Source organism: Pseudophryne corroboree, chromosome 4 (assembly GCF_028390025.1).
Source record: "Pseudophryne corroboree isolate aPseCor3 chromosome 4, aPseCor3.hap2, whole genome shotgun sequence".
Classification (NCBI taxonomy): Eukaryota; Metazoa; Chordata; class Amphibia; order Anura; family Myobatrachidae; genus Pseudophryne; species Pseudophryne corroboree.
This window is the reverse complement of record NC_086447.1, coordinates 810,299,360-810,317,064: the sequence shown is the minus strand read 5'-3', so window position 1 is coordinate 810,317,064 and position 17,705 is coordinate 810,299,360.

The window sequence follows — 17,705 nt, the reverse complement described above, 5'->3', positions numbered from 1 at the left end:
CGGCTGAGGTCCAGAAGTCCCGTGCGCAGTTTACGCAGGTTAAACAGCGGCTTCGTAATCTTCAACTACAATATTCTATGATGTATCCTGCTCGTCTTCGGGTGGTGTCTGGCAACCACACTCATTTCTTTGATACCCCCAGGGATGCATCTGCCTGGATTGATCTACAACCTCAACATCGTGCTGCCCCACCCTGAGAGACTTTTATATATGTTTTTTTCTTCTTTACATTGCTTTTCTCTTTTTCTAGCATCTCTGTTGTGTCATTTGAGTGCTGGGTTTTTATAGGAGTGTCTTTAGCCACGGTTATTGCATCTCTGTTATTGGCAATGTTCCTGATGTTAGGCTGGGGACTTCATGTCCTAAAGGTTATGGGGTTTGGTTGCCCCGCAAATAGTTTTTCTTAGTTAATTTGACTCTCCCCTAGAGTCGATATAATGTTTGAGATTAGGTGTACCTATGTTTGGGTTGGTATGCGGGGAGGGGGTGATTGGGTGTTGCTATTTTTCTTACTATTATTGTTATGTGCTTTTTTTTCTTACATCTGCTTTTATTGTGCTATTTGCTCTGAATGTGCTGTGTTATATTTGCCTTGTGATTGCGTGGGGGATGGCCGATGTCGCGCTGGGGTACCGATGCTTCGCTGTTGTCATACTTAAGTGTTATACGTCTATATGGTAAATGTTTTTCATGGAACATTAGGGGCCTTAATGATAGGGTTAAACGTTCCCTAGTTTTAAAATATGTTAAGTCCCAGAATCCTGGCCTAGTTTGTCTTATGGAGACGCATCTTACTGGTAGTTGAGTTCTCTCGCTTAAGAAACCCTGGGTGGGGTGGGCGTATCACTCCACTTTCCATTCCAGTTCTAGGGGGGGTTTCCATATTGATTCATAAACATTTGAATTTTGCCTGTACTAAGGTCCAACTTGATCCGCTAGGGTGTTATGTGTTTTTGGCTGGCACGATACAGGGTTCCGCATTTCTGCTGCTTGCTATATATATATATATATATATAGGTATGTGGTGGTCTGGCACTCTTTGTTGGATGAGTGGCTTGGTCCGGTGCCCGTGCTGACGTTGTTCACGTATGAGTAGTAAAGTGGGTGCCCGGCACTCTGGACTCAGTAAATAGGGTAAATGATAAGCCCTCTGGTGACAGCACCAGAGGGCTTATCATTTACCCTATTTACTGAGTCCAGAGTGCCGGGCACCCACTTTACTATATATATATATATATATATATATATACCTCCTCTGTATAATTCTGGAATTTTGGTGAAACCGTGCGCCTTTATGCAGGAGTTTCCCTCCGCTCCAGCCATTTGCATTGGTGACTTTAATGCTGTTTTGAATGAGGCTACCGATAGATGGAGGCCTGCTGCTCGGAGTGTGGTTTCTGGACCCACTCCCTTTGCCCGTTTAATCTCTGAGCTTGGACTTGTGGATGTGTGGCGTCTGCGTAACCCTTCTGTCAGTTGTTTTTCCTGCTTCTCTAGCTCGTATGGAGTATGTTCCCGTATTGATATGGCATTGCTTACGTGCTCCCTACTTCCCTGTGTGTCTTCAGTGAGATATTTACCACGTGGGATATCTGATCATTCCCCTATATTGCTGTCTCTATGTTTTGATATACCTAGGGGGGCATCATTTTGGAAGTTTGACCCCTTTTGGCTGACCCCGATGGGTGCAGCCTCTGAACTAATTGTGCTTTGGGACGAGTTTTTTTATTAATAATCCTATCTGTAATAATGCTTTGTTGGTATGGGATGCTTATAAAGCCTTCCTGCAGGGTTCACTGATATCCAGAGTTGCCCAGTTGAAGATAGCTAGCAGAAAATCTGAGGAGGAGTTGGAGAGGAGGAGTTCTGAGCTCGAACAGACTTATTTGCGCAGTGGCCTTGCTGCAGATCGGGTGGAATGGCTGATTGTTCATAGGCAACTAACGGACCTACTCCTTGATAAATCAAAAAGGTGTTTGCTGTTCCGTGCCCATGATTTCTACATTCAGGGAGATCGCTCAGGAAAATTTCTGGCCTATTTGGCTAGACAGGAGACGCCCCCCGCCACTGTGCATAGCATTATGAGTATGTCTGGTGCTGTCTGTACTGACACGCCCTCTATAGCTTCTAGCTTTTATACCTATTTTTCTGATGTTTATAAATCCAGAGCACAATATACATACTCAGCTTTATCTGACTATTTTGATAAGATAGATGTCCCTTCTCTGAGCCCTGAGTCCCGACAATTTTTGGACACGCCCATTACACTGGAAGAGGTTGAAAATGCTGTTAGGTCCTTTCCCAGTAACAGGGGTTGATGGTCTCCCTATTGAACTGTACAAAACCCACTTGGATTTTTTTGCCCCCAAACTCCTGTTGTTATTTAAATTACTGTTGTGGGATGGCACTCTTCCCCCTTCTATGGTGGATGCACTGGTGGTGCTGATTCCGAAGCCGGGTAAGGATCCTCTCCTCCTAGACTCGTAACGTTCATTGTGATCAAACAGGCTTTATGCCAGGCAGATCTACCACTGTCAATCTCAGACGATTATTTACATATATGCAGTTGGCGGGGGACGAGTTGGACGGTGCGGTAGTGGTTTCCCTCGATGCTGCCCGTACTTTTGACTCTGTAGAATGGGTGTATCTCTGGGAGGCCCTTGCCAGATTTGGGGTAGGCCCGAATTTTCTGTCCTGGGTTAAACTTTTATATTCCTGCCCGGCTCCGAGAGTTGTGGTTAATTGTTTTACTACTGAGTCTTTTCTGTTAGCGCGGGGGACTCGACAGGGGTGCCCTTTGTCCCCACTGCTTTTTTCTCATGCTATAGAGCCATTGGCTTGCGCAGTTAGAGTTGATACAAATATAGTGGGACTTAGAGTTGTGGGTCAAGAAGAAAAAATTGGTTTATATGCGGATTATATGATATTATTTCTAATAGATATATTCCCCTCCTTGCGCGCTCTCCTAGACCTGGTCCGGGAGTTTGTTTTTTTTTCGGGTATCTGTATTAATTGGGGTAAATCGGTGGTGTTCCCGTTAAGTTCCTCTATGTCACCTCTGCCCTCTTACGATCTTCCCCTTCAGTGGTGCACCCAGTTTAAGTACCTTGGTATTCAAATCTCTCATTCCCCAAAAGATTTTGTCGCTTTGAATCTGACTCCCCAGATTGATCATTTGCGCATCAGGTCGCGAATTTGGCAGAAACTCCCTTTAACTGTAACGGGCCGTGTGAATATTATAACAATGATTATTCAACCTAAATTTCTTTATATACTGCAGCATGCACCAGTCTACATCCCTGCCTCACAATTTTTGCTGATTTCCCGATATATTGCTTCTTTTATCTGGGGTGCTAAACGGGCACGTATTGCATATAAAACACTCTGTAGACCAAAATCGGAAGGAGGCTTGGCATTACCTGATATACGACTATATTATTTAGCTGCCCAATTAGTACAACTCTATGAATGGGTTACTCCGGGGGATTACGGGAACCTACCGGTGGCTCTTTTGGATAAGGCTGGGCTCTCATTTTCTCCAGTACAGTTTCTGTTGGCAAAGTCTTCATTATCCTCCCTCCCCCCTTTATTACAGCAGGCTCGTAGAGTATGGTTGGTGACTGAGAGGCTGCTGGGAGACTCCACTGTGGATCCTTGTTCTCCTCTTTGGAACAATGTAAATTTTTCCGAACTTTTTGGATTGGAGGGTAGCTCTGTATGGATTTCGTATGAGGTGTCTGCTGTGGGGCAACTTTATCAGGATGGGGTGCTCCATAGCTTTGAGTATCTGTCTACTACATATAATATTCCTAGACGTTATTTTTTTTCGTTATTTACAGCTCCGGCATACTCTGACGGCACAGTGGTGGGGCTCTGCTCTGCTACTCTCTGAATCCCCTGTTCACAAGATGATTCGCACTTTGCCTTCTCGCGGGAGGGTCTCGTCTTCGTACTCCTCCCTCCTCTCCTCCTCTGGATTGGATGGGCTGACCGGGATTTAGGTGATATTGATGAGGAAGATTGGACACATATCCTGGCCTCCCCGCGTGCGGCCTCGGCGAGTGCTATATTCCAGCAGATACAACTATATATTTTACACAGAGTCTACTGGACGCCTTCCCGTCTGTTTAAGATTGGAGGCTCGACTTCTGATAAATGTCTGAGGTGTTCTGCTCCAGCTGCTGGTTTCTGGCATTTGCTCTGGCTATGCCCGTGGGTGAATGCCTTTTGGGAAAATGTCACATCTATCGATCATACGGGTGTCCGAGTTCCTCTGATGAATCCACGCATTTGCATATTCGGCCTTGATTTGAGGGACTGCCTCCCAGCACACTCCTATCTTTATGTAACCATAGTCCTGGCATTGGCCCGTGTATGCATCACTCGTAATTGGATGGCTCATGCTCCCCCGTCATCTGCTGAAAGGGTTGCTCTTGTGAATGCTACTCTTTCTCATGAACGCTTAATGTACACTAAACTGAATTTACTACTGAAATTTGATAAGATATGGGGTTTATGGAGAAACTCTCAATACTTTATTGACCCCTCACTTTAAACATTGGTCATAGATACTGTCTGTGGTGATGTGTTGCTCCTGGTGCGGACCGGCCATCTCTACGCTCCTCTCCCCCTTCACGCAATACAGCACGTATTTTGTTCTATTTGTTTTCTTCTGTAGTTGATTAATATTATTCTAAAAATTTAAGTGAATGCTGTTTGGTATTCACACAATAACGCTACTTTACAGAGTAGTTATTTGGAAAGCACAAATTTGACTTTGTAATGGTTTAACTGGACTGTTTATTGTAATGTTTTTATATATTTTTTATTTTTTTCTGGTTTTCTTTTCATTCTCTTGCAAAAACAATAAAAAACACTTGATTCAAAAGGGCATGCTAGTGCAGTGAGACAGATACAGATTTATCAAGATATAGATATATGCACACACTACATTACCAGTCAAAAGTCTTAGAACACTCCAATTTTCTAGTTTTTATTGAAATTTATGCAGTTTAATGTCTCATTTATTTTCTGAATTTAAAGCTTAGAACAAAAAAAGAATTAGAGATAAAAAAAGGTGTCCAATCATTTTGTTTATCAAACCTAAATTGCAGGTAAAACCACCAAACACAATCATGGCATTTTATGGGGTAGGCCCAGCTGGGCGGTCATTCCAGTCATTTAAGTGGCCGCATGTGGTTGCCACCCGCATAGTGCACTGTGATGTCTGAGTCACTGAAGCCGCTGCGTTCCACGGTTGAGTGCTAGAGAGGGCTAGGCAGTTCCTCTCTTCTGCTGCATCTGAAAGTTGAAGTAGCTGCAACTAGTTCTGCCGTGCGAGTGTGACAGGTCAGTCATCTGCAAGGGGATGGAGAAATTAATTTATGGTTTAATATTTTACTGTGGATGCAATATGTGTTTTATTTTGTTCCTATAGGGACAATAAATGTGTGTTTTCTAGTGGGGGGACAATGTTTTTTTTCTGTAGGGACCAATATGTATTTTTTTTACCCCTTATGTGTGTGTTTTTTTTCCCGTGTGGGACAATGTGTGTATAAAAATGTTATTATTTATTTTACTTTTTAATTCTGGATGTAGTTGGATTGGGGGGAGGGGGCTCTCTTAAACTTTATGCCCTGTGTGATTAGTAGACCTAGAACCAGACCTAGTTTGGGAAGTTCTTCCCAACACTGATGCATGTAGGTTGCTTTGCTTTCCTGGAGATATGTTTTAGGTCCATATATTGCTGTTAGATGAACCCTTTGACCAACCTTGTGTAGACCAGAGGGTATTGTATGGTGCTGCAAAATGCTGTGGTAGAACTTTACATCCAAACTCCGGAGCCTCCTCTAAGGCACGCAGGGTCCGATTCTACTCATCTCCAGACTCTGCCGCCAGCAGCAACTCTCCCACCAGCAGCGCAGCCAAGTTATAGGAGGAAGGATGGAGGGAAGGAGGGCCCTGCTTGTGAGAGCTTACATTCTAAAAGGTGATATTTACCAGTTTGCCTAATACTATCTTAAATTCTCATAAAGGCAAACAAAATAATCTGATTGGATACATAGCACATTTTATTACTTTGTCATGTTAAAACATTCATGGAATTTATTGGAACTGTTGGGAAACCTTTATATTTAGTAACTGTGATATCAAGGAGACATTACTTTTTGATCAGTTATACAGTATACATCAGGTTAGATGCAGTTTGGATAACTTATTTACAGAATTGATATTTGTGGACATAATTCAGGTACTGCTAAAGTATGTCAGTTGGGTTCAACCAGAGCTGGATTAAGGCAGGAACACAGAGGGCAAGTGCCCCGTGTCCCCCTCCCTCCGGAGCCCCTGGTCCTTTAGTTACAGCAGGGGTGGCCAGACTTTTGGAGTCGGCGATCTACTTTGAAAGCTGAAAAGCTTTTGTGATCTACCTAGGTGGGATAATAGCGCGCGCCGCAGGCGTCCCCAAAAGGGGCATGGCATAATAAAAAGTGGGCGTTGTATAATAAAAAAGAGTGTAATGACTGTCTCGCACGAAATAACACATTGGCCCCCACAGGTAAAAACCTCAAACACATATGCCTCCACAGTGCCAGATACACATATGCCCCCACAGGTCCATGTGCCCACAGTGCCAGATATGCCCCCACAGTGCCAGATATGACCCCACAGTGCTAGATATGACCCCACAGTGCCAGATACAGATATGCCCCCATAGTGCCATGTGCCCACAGTGCCAGATATGACCCCACAGTGCCAGATATGACCCCACAGTGCCAGATACAGATATGCCCCCACAGTGCCAGATACAGATATGCCCCCACAGTGCCATGTGCCCACAGTGCCATGTGCCCCCACAGTGCCAGATATGCCCCCACAGTGCCACATATGCCCCCATAGTGCCACATATGCCCCCACAGTGCCACATATGACCCCACAGTGCCAGATATGCCCCCACAGTGCCAGATATGCCCCCACAGTGCCAGATATGCCCCCACAGTGCCAGATACAGATATGACCCCACAGTGCCATGTGCCCAGTGCCAGATATACCCCCACAGTGCCATGTGCCCACAGTGCTAGATATGCCCCCACAGTGCCAGATACAGATATGCCCCCACAGTGCCATGTGCCCACAGTGCTAGATTTGCCCCCACAGTGCCAGATATGCCCCCAGAGTGCCAGATACAGATATGCCCCCACAGTGCCATGCCCCCACAGTGCCACATATGACCCCACAGTGCCAGATATTCCCCCACAGTCCAGATACAGATATGACCCCACAGTGCCATGTGCCCATAATGCTAGATTTGCCCCCACAGTGCCAGATATGCCCCCACAGTGCCAGATACAGATATGCCCCCACAGTGCCACATATGCCCCGACAGTGCTGCTCACCGCTGTGTAGAGAGCGCAGCGCGCGCTTCTCCTGCCTGCCACCCTGCCTCTCAGTCTGGTCTCCAGCGGTGACGGCAGAGTGTAAATCTCAAATCAGGCGTCGGTCCTCGAGCTCTCATTGGCTAACGAACCGGCGCCTGATTTCAGCTATACACTCCGCCGTCACTGCCGGAGACCCGACTGAGGGGCAAGGCGGCAATCAGGAGAAGCGCGCGCTGCGCTCTACTCGCCTCGGGTGGATGGGCGGCGGATCGCGATCGGCTGGTCGCATGTCCGCGATCGATTGTTTGGCCACCCCTGAGTTACAGCTTCAGTGCAGAGCAGAACTGTTGCAGGACAAGCTAAAGATCAGAAGAGGGAGGTGGAGTCTGAGTAGGGGTAGTATGTATAATGCCCCCACTAGTTGTGCGCTTATGTATAATGCCCAAAGTTGTTGTGCGCTTATGTATAATGCCCCCAGTAGTAGCGCTGCTTATGTATAATGCCCCCAGTAGTTGTGCGCTTATGTATAATGGCCCCAGTAGTAGTGCGCTTATGTATAATGCCCCAGTAGTTGTGCGCTTATGTATAATGCCCCCAGCAGTAGTGCGCTTATGTATAATGCCCCCAGTAGTTGTGCGCTTATGTATAATGGCCCCAGTAGTAGTGCGCTTATGTATAATGCCCCAGTAGTTGTGCGCTTATAATGTCCCCAGTAGTTGTGCGCTTATGTATAATGCCCCCACTAGTTGTGCGCTTATGTATAATGACCCCACTAGCTGTGCGCTTATGTATAATGCCCCAAGTAGTTGTGTGCTTATGTTTAATGCCCCCAGTAGTAGGGCACTTATGTATAATGCCTCCAGTAGTTGTGCGATTATGTTTAATGCCCCCAGTAGTTGTGCGCTTATGTATAATGGCCCCAGTAGTAGTGCGCTTATGTATAATGCCCCAGTAGTTGTGCGCTTATGTATAATGCCCCCAGCAGTAGTGCGCTTATGTATAATGGCCCCAGTAGTAGTGAGCTTATGTATAATGCCCCAGTAGTTGTGCGCTTATGTATAATGGCCCAGTAGTTGTGCGCTTATGTATAATGGCCCCAGTAGTAGTGCGCTTATGTATAATGCCCCAGTAGTTGTGCGCTTATGTATAATGCCCCCAGTAGTTGTGCGCTTATGTATAATGGCCCCAGTAGTAGTGAGCTTATGTATAATGCCCCAGTAGTTGTGCGCTTATGTATAATGGCCCCAGTAGTTGTGCGCTTATGTATAATGCCCCCACTAGTTGTGCGCTTATGTATAATGCCCCAAGTTGTTGTGCGCTTATGTATAATGCCCCCAGTAGTAGAGCTGCTTATGTATAATGCCCCCAGTAGTTGTGCGCTTATGTATAATGCCCCCAGTAGTTGTACGCTTATGTATAATGCCCCCAGCAGTTGTGCGCTTATGTATAATGCCCCCACTAGTTGTGCGCTTATGTATAATGCCTCCAGTAGTAGTGCGCTTATGTATAATGCCCCCAGTAGTAGCGCTGCTTATGTATAATGCCCCCAGTAGTTGTGCGCTTATGTATAATGCCCCGACTAGCAGTGCGCTTATGTATAATGCCCCAAGTAGTTGTGTGCTTATGTTTAATGCCCCCAGTAGTAGGGCACTTATGTATAATGCCTCCAGTAGTTGTGCGATTATGTATAATGCCCCCAGTAGTTGTGCGCTTATGTATAATGCCCCCAGCAGTAGTGCGCTTATGTATAATGCCCCCAGTAGTTGTGCGCTTATGTATAATGGCCCCAGTAGTAGTGCGCTTATGTATAATGCCCCAGTAGTTGTGCGCTTATGTATAATGGCCCCAGTAGTTGTGCGCTTATGTATAATGCCCCTACTAGTTGTGCGCTTATGTATAATGCCCCAAGTTGTTGTGCGCTTATGTATAATGCCCCCAGTAGTAGCGCTGCTTATGTATAATGCCCCCAGTAGTTGTGCGCTTATGTATAATGCCCCCAGTAGTTGTACGCTTATGTATAATGCCCCCAGTAGTTGTGCGCTTATGTATAATGCCTCCAGTAGTAGTGCGCTTATGTATAATGCCCCCAGTAGTAGCGCTGCTTATGTATAAATATAATGCCCCCAGTAGTTGTGCGCTTATGTATAATGCCCCCACTAGCTGTGGCTTATGTATAATGCCCCAAGTAGTTGTGTGCTTATGTTTAATGCCCCCAGTAGTAGGGCACTTATGTATAATGCCTCCAGTAGTTGTGCGATTATGTATAATGCCCCCAGTAGTTGTGCATTTGTGTATAATGACCCCAGTAGTAGTGTGCTTATGTATAATGCCCCCAGAAGTGCCACTTATACACATAATGGCTAAACCGACACATATACATACACACACACACACACACACACACACACACACACACACACACAAACATACATGTACACTTACACTCACAGTCTTTCCATCCACTACTTACCTATCACAGTAGTCTGGCTGGCCGGACCTGTACCAGGCAGCCTGGACCCATGTAGCTCCTCCCCCTTCATTCTGTGTAGCTCCACATCTCTGTCCCATGTAGCTCCACCCCCTTTTTCCCCTGGAGTCTGAAGCTGACACAGGGGGTAAGGGGAGCCTCAAGCTGCCGACGCTGCTGTCTGCCAAACAGTGTGACAGACACATCAGCCGGCAGCAGCAGCAGGGGAGACAGGCACAGCAGCAGGGATAGAAAGTGTATACCTGCTGCTGTTGGTTGCGCACTTACACATCCTCTTCTTTCTTGTTACCTGCTGCTGTTGGTTGCGCACTTACACATCCTCTTCTTTCTTGTTACCTGCTGCTGTTGGTTGCGCACTTACACATCCTCTTCTTTCTTGTTAACAGCAGCAGGGATGTAGAGCAGAGAGAGCGCCTCTCCAGCCTGGTGCCTCCCTGCACTGCATCCCTTTGCTGAGCAGGTAGTGCCGGGCCTGGTGTGATTCTATGTCTATGTGAATATGTATGTGAATGGGATGTAGTCAAAAGGAATGTTGTCAGGAATGTTGACATCAGGGCTATGCTGTGGGAGGAATGTTGACATTAGGGTTAAACTGTGGGTGGAATGTCGACATTCTCAAAATGTTTACATTAGAGTTAGGGATAGAGGTCAAATACTCACCGGAAAGATGGAGATCTAACTGGAAGTGATAATCACATGACCATCTGGGGGGGAAAAATGAAGAGGGTGGGTGTTTGGATAGAGAAAAAAATAAGACAATCGTCATTGATTTTGCTGTTCACCGCGTTCAACAGTCGTGGCTTTCAACAGTTCTGCCTTTCAGCCTTGCCGGAACAGATTTTCTAGTGATATTAGGTCTCCTTCACCATTCTCTTTCTCACGAGTTTTCTCCAGGTCAGCGACCTTCTTGCAGTGGGACAGGTGGACCCAAGTCTCTCTCTCGGCAACCTTCAGTGCTGTCGTGCTGGTCAAGAAAACTTGATACGGTCCTTCCCACCTGTTAATGAAGCAACCTGAGCGTAGAAAATTTAGAATCATCACATAGTCCCCAGGTTCAGTGTAATGACAATTACTGTTTGGTAGGCCAGGAATCGCCAGTTTCAGATTCCTTTGCTGGTTTCTCAGTTACTGGCTCATCCTAACCAAATATTGCACAGTCATTTCATTATTGCACTTCAGATCATCCTGGGGGTCTATCATTACGTGGGGCTGTCGTCCAAAAAGATTTCAAAGGGTGATAGGTTAAGCGGTGACCTGGGAGTGGTTCTGATGCTGTACAACACTAGTGGCAGTGCTTCTGGCCACAACAGTCCAGTTTCAGCCATCACTTTGCTCAGCTTGTTCTTAATAGTGCTATTCATTCTCTCCACCTTCGCACTGGCCTGTGACTGGTAGGGAGTATGTAGCTTACTATTAATACCCATAAGCTTGCACATGACCTGAAAGACTTCACCTTTAAAATGGGTACCCCTATCACTTTCAATAATTTTAGGGATACCATATCTACACACAAATTCTTGTACAATTTTCTTAGCCGTGAATACGGCAATATTTGTGGTGGCGGGGAATGCCTCTATCTAGTTTGAAAAGACATCAGTACATACCAAAACATACTTTAAATTCCTACAGGGTGGTAACTGTATGAAACCGATTTGTATTACCTGAAAAGGTCCGTTTGTAGGGGGGATATGGGATGGCTCCATCGGTATCGTCTTACCAATATTCTTCCTCAAGCAAGTAAGACATGTCATAGCTTTCTTGCTTGCCTGAGAAGAGAACCCTGGTGCACTCCAGTAGGCTCTTACAAATTTGCACATACCGTCCTTGCCCAGATGAGTCAGACCATGTGCCGCTTCAGCTAGGCTTGGGAGATATGCCCTGGGGGCCACTGGCTTACCTTGTCCATCTCTCCAAAGTCCTGAGGACTCCTGACCTTATCCCTTCGCCTTCCAGATGCCCTTCTCCTATAGGGAACACAAATCTTGCATTTCAATTAATTGTTGAATGTCATCAGTGGTGCGGTGTTAATTTTGCGTGAGGGTGCTTGTAGAGTAAAAACATCTCTAAAGAAAATATTAGGCAAAAAAAGTATATCAGGTCTGCGTTCACCAACTTATGTCACTTATGTCTGGTCTCATAGTAAGGTCTCATTCAGATATTCCATACCGTCATGCATATTAATGTCTATACAAAATTTCCCTTCACCCGTATTCTCATCCTCCACCCTTTGTGCATGACATGGCACACTGCAGTAATACTGGTGCCATCGTGCTGATGAGACATACCGGGTTCGGGCAGAACTTTTAAGGACCAATAAGGCATGTGGTGTATGGATTGTCAAGTCATGTACCAGTACTACGTCCCAGGTATTTGACCCTTGTCCTACACAACTGTAGTTTATTCCCTGAGACCTGGGGCAATATTTACTAATATTCGTGTTTGAGTCGGTTTGTGTAGTGTTTAAACTCGTTTTGTATCGGGTGCATTTTCATGCAACATTTTGAATCCATATACGCAAAGTTACGAAGCAGTCGACTTTATGGTTGTCGTGTTTTCCGATGTCGATGGCAGTCGGTTTTTTTTGGCACATTTACGTCCGTCATTGTCGTGTGCGTATGTGTTTTTGTTGTATTTGCTGTTTTTTTCCCCTAAGTTAAACGCGGCAGGGTTTTTTTTTTCCCGCGGCCGCATTTTCACTTTCAGTTTTGATTTTCATCCCCGTTCGTGATTGGTTGTGTTTCAGATGGTAGGAGTGTCTGTGCGCAACCATATAAATACGCCCCAAACCGTCCGCACCTCGTGGGTTTAGTTAGTGGTGAGGAGGAGGGAGGTTGTGCTGTGGAGGTAGGTGAATTTGTGGTTTGGTGAGGAGTGTTGTTAGCGATTTCTGAGTGTGGTATTGTGTTTGAAAGTCGTCTTGTCATTCTTGTTGTCTTGTATTTTGTGGTTTTGTCTCATTTTTAGTCCAAGTTATTTTTCTTTATAGTCCCTTGTCAGTGTTTGTGTGTGTGTGTGTGTGTGTGTGTGTGTGTGTGTGTGTGCGTGAGTTGTGTAGTGGTAGTGGAGGAGTGTGTTGTTTGTCTTTTTTTCCCTGTGTTAACTGTTTAGACACACAATTATGTGTGACTCAGAGGTGGGTGAGGTGGAGGGTGTGAGTGAGGGGGAGGAGGTTGGTCAGGTGGAGGAGGTGAGTGTTAGTGAGGTTAGTGAGGTGGAGGAGGTGGGTGAGGTTGCTGCAGCAGCCTCAAGTGATAGTGACAGTCAGAGTGCTCCGCAGCCACGCACCACTACTAAGACTGGGCGGAATGTAAAGTTTAGTTTTGCTGAAAATGTGGCATTGGTGCGTGAGCTGATGAAGTATCAGAGGCAGCTAATTGGCCCTGAGTCCGCCAAGGTGCCAACACGGAGGAAGACGGTGTTGTGGGCGAAAGTTGTTGCTGCTGTCAATAGTGAGGGGGTGGTCAAGCGGACGGAGGACACGTGCTGCAAACGGTACTATGACATAAAGCGACGTGTCAAGTCCAAAATGGCCAAGGAGGCCAAGTCGGCTCGGAAAACCGGTGGTGGGCAGCCCTATATTGCAAGTTATCTGGAGTATGAGGAGCCCATGCGGAGTGTAATCCCTCCAGAAGTTGTCTCTGCAACCCATGTCCGGGATTCAGATAGGCCCAGGAAGAATGGTGAGCATGTGTATTTGCATTTACATTCTATGTTTTTTTTTGTTTTGTTTTTAAATGTGTGTCATGTGACGTTGCAGATTACTCCCATCTTCAAGTGTGTGTCAGCAAATACATTGTTTTGGTTAATGTTTTATACAAAAGCCAATGTAACATCTTACTTTATTGTAGGTCATGTGTTTTTCTGACAGATATTTTGCATGTGTAGTTTGGACTTGGTGTGTCTCTGAATTGTCCTGCAATAATGTTTTCCTTTTGGCCGTTTTTTTATTTAAAATTGTGACTATGTTTTATATTTAAGTGATCCATGTGCAATGTTTTAAAAACAGTGGTTGTCATGTTAGAGGCTGGAGTACTGGAAAGTGGTTTGTTAACCACTTACATGTGTAATGTCATTATTAGATAATGTTAATTATTTAATTAAAATAACACTATTTTTTTGTTTGTTTTTTTGCTTGTATTTGTACCGTGACACCACACTGCAGTGTATTTTTTTTTTAAATTGCTACATTTTGTTTTGGCTCATATAGTGGTAAAATGTGTCTTTGGAGTGCCACATCACAGAGCAATTTATATATTGCATCTGTAATATTTATCCTTTCAATACAAAATGAAGATGTGTTTTGTTTTTTCTCTTTAACTTGTGGCCTATGTCAGTGTCCTGTACATGTTTTCCTGTGTTGATGTTGCTATAGTGCATGTGTTTTCGTCAATGTTTTTATTTTGTTGTTTTTTATTTTTATATTTCCGGTCCTTATGTTTTTTATAAATAAAAACCAAGCATTTCTAAAAGAATAAATGTTTATAAGCATAATGGGTGGATGTATACACAATAGCATGATACAAATTTCTTTTTTTCTTTTATACAGTGTTAGAAAAAAGCAGTACTACTCGTCGGCCAGTAACTCCTATCACATCTGATGATGATGACGCTGCGGAAGCAGGTAAAGTGTCCATTGTAGTATAGGCTATGCTTGTAAAGGAATGGCCATATCAAAATTGCACTTTCATTAAAAGGTCCATCAAAAGAAGTATGGAGCAGCAGAAGTGGCACTTCTGTAAGACATCACCACAAAAAACCTGTGACCGAAAAGAAAGCAAGGTCGTATGTCCCGGCCCAAACACAGCAGGCTACCCCGCCACGAAGATTATCGTCCGTATGTTCTGTCCCCCCACTCCAAATTTTGGACACATCTCCAAGACGTCATCCACACTCCCCTCATCTTGATTGTGAGTATCAAACTGAAAAAAAATTGAAAAATTTCAGAACGTAATCAAAATATTTCATAACCGCATTAAGTCAAAACACATCAAAAACTTAAATACTTACCGCAGTAAGTAAAAGCTGAAATGGAATCCAAGCTTAATGTCCTTGTCCACATCCAGTAAAGATATGTATGTCCACTTGAGCCATACAGTATGACATTGTGTGTAAGATGCTGCAACAAAAAAGCATGTTGGTTTTATTGCAAAAAGTAAGGTTGTTTTTCCAAATTTCACATGTGTGTTTGAGGTAACATTGCAAAATACATATAAAAACATTACTATGTTTGTTTGAACAAAGCTATAAGGTAACACATTATGTATTCCAATATGTTTTATGGTGGAGTATGTGTGAGCTACAATAAAACTAAAGTGTTTGCTTTCACAATTAAGTAACCAGACACATTTGCCACAAACAGGCATATGTATGTATTTAAGCTATGAGTGATGATGTTGCTAGGCAGAATAGTTGTAAGCAACAGTGAATCACATGTGTTCCATGTGTAGTTATTTTTTTTACATTTCTCAAAAATATGGATAGCTAACGGAGATTTGTTTAACATTTCAGCTTCTAGTCCTGGGAACAGCATCCCTCCGCAACAACAGCAACACAGTGACATGGAGGAGACAAACATCTTAGAAATGCACCCATTAATGCAAGGAATGAGCCCCCCAGAGTGTTAGGCGCCGGGGTCCGCTCGGCCGTGCGGCCCGGCGCCTAGCAACCAGGGACGCCGTGCGCGTTCAGCCGCCGGCTCCCTGGCAACGCTAAGACGCCGGGTGCACGGAGCCGCTCTGACCTTAGCAACGGGGACGCCACGTTCAGCTGCGTTCCCCGTTGCTGGGTCTATTCTCATTACCCTGATGATGTGCTGGCCGTGCAGCATGCAAGCTGCACGGCATTTCTATTTGATTGTCCTGTCTGGATCTTGATTGGAGGGTGCCTGAATAAAGGCACCCTCAGGACTTCTTACAGACGCCGGTGATAGCTTCCTGTTTGCCTGTGTCTGCTGCAGAGAGTTCCCAGTCCCGGTCTTTTCGGTTGTTCCTGTCCTCAGAGATCCTGTACTCGGAAGTTACCATCTGTTCCTGGAGTCTGACCGAGCACCTTTAACATCTGGTGGTGTTCGTGAGTCGCGGCGCAGCCGTGTGTTGCGGCTTGTCCGCTTCTGTTTATTATTTCGTTTAATTGTGTTCTGGAGCTTTGCGGAGGATTCCGCTTCCACAGATCCACTCTGGTGTCCGGCGGAGCCGGATAGGAGTGTCGGATCAGTGGATCCTTGGTTGTCCTTTTTCCTGGCGGCTAGTCCGCACATACCTTTTGATTTAGTTAGTTAGCTTGTAACCCCTGGCCTGGTTGCTTAGTCAGAGGGCCCCTTGTTATCACCCTGTCTCGGACTTCCCCTTGTCTCCCATTAAGACCTGCGGGGGCATCGGGGTTGGGCAGACATAATCCGCCCTTCGAATGCGGCTGCCATGGGCTCAAGCAACCATAGTCTCGCAGGGGATTTCTGATAACACGGGCGAGACAACGGAGTTAGGGCGCCAGGGGTTACTAGGCTATCCAGCTCCCACAACCAGCTTATTTCCCTGTACTCAGATCCCTGCCATAAGATCTCCTCCGGTCTGGAGTACAGGAATCATAACACAGAGCCTGTGACTACACCACCACAGCAAAGCACACCACCACCACAACACAGCCCAACAACACCAGGAACACAAGGCCCTGATCAGGTGTTTTGGTCCATTTGGGCTAGACAGCAGGCCACTAATGAAGATTGCCTGCGTAAGCAGACACAAATGTTTGCAAGCCTACCATCTCACCTCAGAAGAATATCAAGAAATCTGAGTAGACAAAATGAACAAACAACCAGAATAGGCAATACCATGGAACTCATGCGTACAGACATTACACAGGTCATGGGCAACTTACAGCGCATAATGGAAGAACAGCACAGACAACAGCAAAGTTATATGAGCATTTTTCAAAACAATCAAAATATTAATGAAAGTTTATTCCGAATAGTAGACAATCAAAATGCTGCTACACGTGAACTCAATGCCACCCTCACTAACCTGAATGAAACACTCAGATGCATGCACCAACAGCAAACAAGCAGCAGTTCTGGTATGACTACTCCAAATATCACGCCAGTCTCATCACCACCAAGACGCTCCACCAGAGCACGACAACATGACAGTGCTAAAGGCAAAGGGCAGGACAAGCAGCCACCAAAAAAACGTGAAAAAAATACAAGTTAGACATTTGTGATAAGTAACTCAAAATAGTTAGTAAGTGTATTTTTGGCTAAAAATATATAACACTTAGCTCCTTGACACTTTTTCAACATCATTAATTATAAGTGGTACAAACAAAACATAAAATTTGTACGCACATTTATTCTTTACCATTTTTTTTTGTATTGGAGGAGGGAAATGTTGATGGAGCCACACATACATGTTAGCAGGAAGTAAACTGACCACTTGATTTTTTTCTAATCATTACTCTTTCTAGATTCCAATCATTCTCTTTTCCTGCAGACAATCAAAATTACAATGTTATTGATACATATTTTAGCTTTCTTCTCTATACAACATTACAAGAAGAACACAATTGAGCTGCGTAAAAAGCTTGTAATATGTTGGCTTTGTTTTGTTTTAAAAAACATTGTAAAAATGAATGTCAGTATTGTTGGGACATGTTTGTGTGTGTTAAAAATTAGTAAGAATGTTTTTACACATGATGCTGAAACAAACAAATATGTACTTTTACAACAAAAATCAAAGAATGTGTATAATAATGTATATGTGTGGCAAACTGTGTATTTACTTACACAGCATCAAACATTAGGAAATAAATTATTCCTGATTACAGTAAGTTTGTGTGTCTTAAATATGATG